At 34.6% G+C, this 8,652-nt stretch overlaps 1 protein-coding gene across 1 annotated transcript in view; it reads right to left on the bottom strand.

The window, feature by feature from the left end:
• Nucleotides 1–7,807, bottom strand: part of LOC109089818 (interferon-induced GTP-binding protein Mx3-like) — a 32,389-nt gene extending 24,582 nt beyond the window's left edge. Inside the window, exon 1 of the mRNA XM_042715408.1 lies at nt 7,728–7,807. The gene's annotated coding sequence lies outside the window, so the exon portion shown is untranslated. The remainder of the gene's footprint in view (nt 1–7,727) is intronic.
• Between the last annotated feature and the right edge of the window lie 845 nt (nt 7,808–8,652).

The raw sequence follows: 8,652 nt of genomic DNA, 5'->3' as shown, positions 1-8,652 counted from the left end.
AAAAAAAAAAAAAAAAAAAACCACCTGGATGAAAACATACACGAACCTTGTAAATAGTTAACAACATACTCATACTCCCAGACTCTGTTCCTAAGTATATAATTAATTGTAACCGATTAATCACCTATTTTCGTTAGCTGCATGTTTTTTTGTTTTTTTTAAATAAGCTAAAAAATAAAGTTTGCATTTTATTACATTCAGAAATAATAACGGTTATAACTAATAATGTTATAGGCTAATGTACCAACAGGATATTTTTAGATCCCTTCACTTTACAACATATCCTTTAAATTGAACAAATTGATTCTATACGTCAAAAAAGAAAGCCATACTCTAAACATGATCCAGAGGCGAAGTCGGTTTTTGGGCCAAGGCTCATTTAAATGGACTGTGGCAACGTGGAAACTGTCTGTGGTTCAGACGAATCAAAATTGAAGTCTTTTTGAAAAAACTGGAGCCCAGGTATCAGGCTAAACGAGGACAGGAAAACCCAAGTTGTTATTCAGGCCAGTTCAGAAAGCGCAGACTCTGATGGTATGGGGTTGCATGAGTGCATGTAGCCTGGGCAGCTTACACATCTGGAAAGACACCATCAATTGCTGAAAGGTATATCCAAGTTCTAGAACAACATATGCTCTCATCCAGAAGTCGTCTCTTTCAGGGAAGACCTTGCATTTTCCGTAACATGACAATTGCCAGACCACAATACTGCATTCAATTACAAACATCATGGCTGCGGTAGAAGAAGGATCCGGGGTACTGAAATGGCCAGCCGCAGTCCAGATCTTTCACCAATAGAAAACATTTGGCGCATCAATAAAGAGGAAGATGGCTACAAAGAAGACCTAAGACAGTTGAGCAACTAGAAGCCTGTAGTTAGACAAGAATGGGGACAACATTCCTATTCCGAAACTTGAGCAAACTTGTCTCTCTCCAGTCCCCACGAGATGTTTGCACAGAAACTGTTATTTAAACAGAAGAGGGGATGCCGACCACAGTGGTAAACCATGCCTTGTCCCAACTTTTTGAGATGTGTTGATGCAATGAAATGTTAAAAATCAACTTATTTTCCTTAAAAATGATACATTTCTCAGTTGTAAACATTTGATATGTCATCTATGTTGTATTCTGTATAAAATATTGAAATTTGAAAACTCCACACTCCAAATTGCATTCTGTTTTTTATGGGCACAATTTGTACAGTGTCCCCAACTTTTTTGGAAAGGGTTTGTATATATATTTTTGTTTTTTTGTTTTACTTTTTGCTACGTTATCGACCCCTTTCGTTACCATCAGCCACCCACCTCATCGGAATAACATTTTGCTATTTAAAATAAAATAATAAATAATAATAATATATTATATATATATCTTATATTATATTAGATATAATATATATATAGATAATATATATATAATAACATATATATATACATTATGGAATATTATCGTGTGTGTGTGTGTGTGTGTGTGTGTAGGTATAAGGTCTTTCTTTTAAAGGTTGAGGCATAGACTGTAGCCTAAGACTACCCCACATTTTGCAAATAACTCTCCACTGTAAATTTTCTAATGGTTTTGTTTTTTAAGGACGTTACAATGTTATATTATAATGTTCATTGTTGCTCTTACTTCATCCTTTCATTTCCTTTCATTTACACAAAAACCAACATTTTACAATTACAATTCGCAGTTTTGCAACTCCGTCCACTTGCGCCACCTGGCGGTACTTTGGTGACTTGCAGTTTACGCCGTGGCCCTGCGGCGGCGGTATTACCCATTCTTGTTGTCCACCTACTGTATATGCTCTGATGTGTCTATTTCAGGGATTTGGACAAACGACCTATAGCATACAGGCGTACTGGTGGAGGACAGGTTGGAGCTGTGGCAAGCTTTTTAGCCCCCCCATTATATCCACTCCTGTTGCTTTGCCGTTTGAACTGAGGCATTTATAAAAGCGATTTGTCGCGCCACATGCACAAGTGCCTGGACAAATCAATATCTCTTTTTATAAATAAAAACACCGAACCAAAGACAATAGGCTACTTATTCTCAAACTTCTTTTTATTGGTCCAAACAGACAGTGTTGTGTGTGTCTAGTGAACTTTTTGTAAAAAACTGCTCATGTTCTGACTTTTCGCCTGTTTGCTGCATATAGATGGATGCTGGTGTAGTCTTCATGGCCCTCTCTGGCTGGCTCTGACCTGTGCTGTCAGTTCAGGGCTGCTAATTTGCTGGACAACTTGGCCCTGTCTCTGTACTGCATACCTGTCTTTGACATGATTTCTTCTTGAAGAAACCTTGAATGTATTGCTGCTGTTGTCCTCTTTTTTTTTTTTTTTTTTTTTTTTTTTTACACAAAATTCTGCCTAAAAATAAAAACTCTAACTTACAAATAGTATGTTTAATAGTCATATTCTCATCTTTTTAAAGACAAAATCATTTAAATGTGAAGCTGTTCTTGGACATTGCAAACGAAAATAAAAAATATAAGACTACCACGCAAAAACGTTTGTTTATTCAATACAAGGTGTATTTTACATCTTAAAATACCAAGTGTCAGAAGAACGCTAACATTATTAAAACCCCACACTTTAGCATAATTTGAGGGGGGCCGGTGCCACCCTCGATCAAAGAGAATCAAAACAGCATTTATTGTTTTAATTTCCTGAAAAAAAGACATAATTCGAAAGATGAGACTTTGTTTCTCAAAAACTGTACTCAAGTAAAAGTAAAAGTACTTATAGAAATATTTACTCAAATAAAAGAAAAACAGAGGTGGGTAGAGTATCCAAAAACTGTACTCAAGTAAAAGTAAAAGTACTTATAGAAATATTTACTGAAATAAAATTAAAAGTACTAGTCTGAATAGTTACTTGAGTAAGAGTAAAAAAATGTCGGATAAAAAAAACTACTCACGTAGTTAGTTACTTTGGATCATATACTGTATCCATAGTCTATTTTTATTTAGATATATAGATAAAATGTATGCAATGTATGTGTGTGTATTAAATATATATATTTCATCAGCCTTTACTCCAGTCTTCAGTGTCACATAATCCTTCAGAAATCATTCCAATATGTTGATTTACTATCAGTGATGTTCTATTTAGCTTTCTATTCATAAAAGAATCTAAACAAACCGTCACAGGTTCCAAAACTGGTTTCAAGCACTGGCCGTAATAAATCAAATATTAGAATAATTTTTTAAGGATCATGACTCTGAAAACTGGAGTAACAGCTGCTGAAAATTCTGATTTGCTTCACTGAAATAAATTATATTTTAAAGTAGGTATTATATATGTATAAATAACCTCTGACACAGAGAAGAGTGAAAACTCCTCACACGACGGCTAGGGGTACCGAACAAGCTGAACATAACGAACCAAATGCACATTGACGGATCTTCTTCCGTATGTTCTGCAAAATGTAAACAAAATGTATATTTTTGAGGGAGCACGAGTGGGGGTGGGGGGTGTGGGGGGTGTTCATCATGTGACACACAGCAGCCACAACAGCATATTGCCCAAATTATAATAAGCATTATTTTATTTAATTTTTTTATTTAGGTATATTAAATACTCCCAGGCGCATGAACTATATCATGAAATATCTCGATTCTCACCTTCATAGATTAGGCTATGTTAGATAATATGCGATGGTCAAAGTAGCCTACTAATGTAATCTATTAAATATGCATAAAAACCTGTCTGTTTACTCAAGTAACAGATATGGGTGTCATGCCATAACATATTTTTAATACGACTGACTTTATATTAAATGTGAATTTAAACAATGAAAGTTAATGTGATATAAAAACGGCTACTAATCTTTTATTGTACAGAAAGAGAGCAAAGAACATTTACATTATCAAATAACATTTTCACTGACAGTCTAGAGTTCAGTCACTCTCAAAAACTCCCATTAAAATCACTGAAACTGTTAACACTGTGAAATCAATATCTTATTTACAGGTTCGTACACACATCAGCACTTTGTTGTTTCTGACGAGAGAATTCTCTAGAAAGAGCTCTTCAGTCAGCGAGCGAGTGAATGAAGCACAGGCATTTTAACGATGACTCATCGGAACACCTCTGATTGGTCATTGCATTCATAAGCTCAACAGAATCTCGTGTGATTGGTTATAATGCGCAGTGCTGTAAAAACGCGTCTGTCTCTGGCTCAGCGCCAGCCAGCGAACGCAGATCTGAATTTAGCAGCTGATGACATGATGTCGACTCGCCTAAACGTTCTCATGCCGGGTGTGTGATTGTATCAAATATAGAAAATATTAACCGGCTATTTTTTTGTCTTTTGGAAGCTGCATTCAAAATCCACTTGGCTCAAAAATCTCTTTGAATGGGGATGACGCCTCTGCCGTAACCCCCTACTTCATGGTCCTCATAAACATTTTACAAATTTTACAAAAGCAGACATGGTGCTGTAGAGAGAGAAGAGGGGAGACAAACAACACAACCCAGCAAACATTGGTCCGACGGCAACGTCTTGTGTCCCTGGCCAAAAGTAGTCGCGAGTACGACTTAACAGTTCGTTAGGAGCAGCATAATTCGGTAAAAATATGCTAACAACAGAACATTTCTATAAAAAATGCATTCAGAGACGTTGTATCATGTCTATAGTTCTATGGGGTGGCATGTATATATTGTTTTACTTTGACCTTTAGCTAACACGTGCATTTATAGTGTGAGAAGACGTCACTAGGTGACCTCTTTTACACGTGCATTTATAGTCCGTCATGACCCTCATATGAAATACCTGTAAAATATTGCAAAAGCTGTGCTTACACCTTGGTTAATAATGCAATATTCATTAAAGTGCACCAAGTATACTGTAAAAAAATTATTGTCAAATAAGCAGTAACTCTTACTGAGCAACAAATTATCCAGTAGTTGACTCGTGAATTTCATTCAAACAGTAAAATTACTCGGTACAACTACTAACGTAGCACGTAGGTGCGTTAGGCTACTATTGAATACAGCATTTTTAATGTATTTTTTTTACGCATTTCCAAGTACAGTATTATACTGTTGATTTTTTAAGTAATACTGTATAGTATTATGCCAGTTATGAAATGTATTTTTAATTTTTTAATAGTGTTACTGTCTAACGTTTAGAATTTGTAGAAAACCTGTAAAAGTGCTATTTCAACTGCTGATGGGAAATAGAAAAAAGAAACAATTGAATCTTTAATTGCCACAAAAGCAGTTTATTTAAATTTTTTAACACAACTACATTAGTAAAAAAAACAATGACATAAAAATCTAACTACTAATTAAAAGACTAACAATTTATGATTAATCATCAAAATCACAGAACAATACATTAGTAGTAATAATAGCATATAATACAACAATAAAAATATGTTTTAAAAAAACAAGACTAATTAGCAATTTATAATTAAAAAACACAGAACAATACATTAGTACTAATAATAGCATATAATACAACATTAAAATATGTTTTTAAAAAACAAACTAAAGAACAATTTATTAATTAAGAACTGAAATAACTGTGACATAATGCAACAATAAAAATCGTTTTTGAAACACGACTAATTAATTTAAATTACTAATTTAAAATCAGTGAAACAATTCATGCAAAAATTAATACGTAAAATACAAACTTACACAACACAGTAGAACAAAGAAAGAAGTGTGAACAAAGAAAGAAGGTGAGGATGAAGGCCAGGTGAGGAGGGCTGGTGTCATGTGGAAAAAGTCACACTTCTGATAATCCTGCAGGAAATCATAAGAACAAATCAATCATCGAGGCCAAACATACAACTAATCATCCAAAAAACCTCACATTATCAACACCTGTAAATGATGGGCAAAAGCTTGTGCATAGGGCCCCGCAGCCACTGAAATTGACTGAAAATTTTTTTTTCATTAATATTTTTTAACTCAAAAGTAAACATACAGTGTACATTTTGGTGGATAATTGCAATCACAAAATCCAAAAAAAAAACAAAAAACATTGTAGGGGGGGGACCATCCAGTATAATCCCACACACAGTACGTTAAGAGTCAATGGTTTCACAAACTGTGAACGGGATCATTCTTAATAAATTCAGTTATTTTTTTGTCTTGTGGACTTAATGTAAACATTCCTTTATATAAAATATCTTACCCAGGACAGTACTAAATAAAAATAATTTTTGATGGATCTCGTTATTCTGTTAAAATTTTTCACAGATTCTGCAAGGGGTTCACAAACTTTCAGGTCGGTACTGTAAAATGGATTAATCATCTATTTCAGTAAGATGTTAACTAAATATATAACATTCCTGCTATTTTCGTTTTTTAAATTTGAATCATGCTCAACAGATACCGGTTTTCTGGCAAGTCACTCCTTGACTTTGCTTCATAAAAGCAAATATAATTTTCAATGCATATTTTCAATGCATTTATTGTTAGTGGTCCTTTAAAGGATTAGTTCACTTTCACATGGAAATTACCCCAAGCTTTACTCACCCTCAAGCCATACTAGGTGTATATTACTTTTTTCTTTCTGATGAACACAGTCAGAGATTATATAATAAATATCCTGCATGCAATCTGAGATTTATAATGGCAGTGAACGGGGGACCAACGAGTATGAAGCTGAAGAAAGTGTCTCCATCCACATTCATCCATCATAGACCTACTCCACACAGCTTTGCGGGGTTAATAAAGGCCTTCTTATGCAAAGTGATGCGTTTGTGTAAAAGAATATCCATATTTAATAAGCTATGAAGTGAAATATCTAGCTTCCGCCAAACCGCCTTCAACTTACAAAGTAAGTGTAAAACTCTCGCATTTCAAAAAGCTTACGTCATGTCCTACACCTTCCCTGTTTAACTTATGGAAAAAGCCTAACTAACGTGATGCCAGTTTGGTTTTTTTCATAACTTGAAATTATCGTAAGGCTGTCTGGCAAAAGCTACGTCACCCTATTCGTTACTTCATAACTTGTTTTAAATATGGATTTTCCTGCATCACTTCAGAAGGCCTTTATTAACCTCCACAGGACCGTGTGGAGTACGTTTATGATGGATGGATGTGGATACATACAGTTTCATCAGCTTCATACTTGTTGGTATCACTCACTGCCATTATAAAATTTGGATTCGTCAGGATATTAATTAATATATCTCAGACTGTGTTTATTTTCATTTGAAAGGTGAAACCAATCCTTTAAAAGTAATTCACATTGTGATGTATGTGATGGTTGCCAAAACAGAAAGCAATAATGTCAAGCAATTTTACAACTTACCTCAGAAGATATTTAATGAATATATAAATGACTGATATGATATTAGACTGATATGAAACATTTTAATCAAGATAATTTTTGGCCATTTCAATCAGCCCTATGAAACACAAATGAGTGTAAACTCCATGAATGAAATGAGCACAGCACAACTGCAAATCAAATAACTGCATTGCTGTTTTGGTGTGCCTTTCAGAATTCAGGTATTGTTTTACTTGTTTAACTTGTTTATAGAAATATTACAATTATAATAAAAAAATATATATAAATTCTGTGAGTTATACAAAGCATATTTGTTAAATGAAAACGGCGAAGGGAACAGAATTACATTTTTTCATAAAAATTTGGTTATTTCTGGCCTTTTCCACCATTTTAAAGGTTTTTCTAAACATTCAGACACAAATAATTCTGATTACTACAGATATTGGCTCCACTGCACACCCTATTATTACTCTTACCTTAATGATTCTGCCAGTCATATTGTGCAAACTCCCGAATGAAGATGAAACTTGTGGGTTTACGGCTGTGGTTTTCCTCCCTAAAAAACAATCCTCCCACTCTTTCTGCTCACCTGGAACTCAGAACTGCATTTCGAATTTTCAGGATTTATCCTGACAAGAAACCTGTAAATACAAAAAAAAAAAAAAAAAAAAAAAAAGATTTGTGATATAGCCCCTTTCACACTGCACGTCGGACCCGGCATATTGCCGGAACATTGCCGGGTCGACTTCTGTGTGAAAGCAAACACGTCCGGGGTATTGATTCCGGGATTGAACCCGGGTCGGGGACCTAGTAACATTGCCGGGTTTGCAGTCCCGAGAACGAGCGCTGTGTGAACAAAGCCAGAACTAATGCCGTGTCGTAGTGATGATGCACGTTATCGTTTCATTAATTATATAATCTATATATATATATATATATATACTATAATATATATATATATATATATATATATATATATTCTCTTCCCTCAAAAGCTGTGAAGAAGTGGAGACTGCAATGACAGAAGACCTGAAGCACGCTCCAGGAAGAGCTGGGGGTGGTGGATACAAAAAATGAGCCAAACAACTGTAATGGGTTAGGGGGACAGCTCACCCAAAAATGAAAATAGTCATAATTTCTCTCATCTCTATGTTTTTCAAACCTGTATACCTTTCTATTTCTGCTGAACACAAAGAATATGGAAGAATGTTTGTAACCAAGCAGATCTCGCCTCACATTAACTCATCATAATCATTTTTTCCTGCAATGGTAAGTTAATGGGTTGTGAGATCTGCTTGGTTACAAACATTCTTCCAAATATCTTTGGTGTTTATTAGACAGCTGCGTAAGTCAATGACAAGATTAATAAAGACATGATAAAAAGAAACAGTTTTAACATTT

This window comes from Cyprinus carpio, chromosome A25 (genome assembly GCF_018340385.1).
Source record: "Cyprinus carpio isolate SPL01 chromosome A25, ASM1834038v1, whole genome shotgun sequence".
Classification (NCBI taxonomy): Eukaryota; Metazoa; Chordata; class Actinopteri; order Cypriniformes; family Cyprinidae; genus Cyprinus; species Cyprinus carpio.
This window is presented reverse-complemented; position numbering and strand designations above follow the sequence as displayed.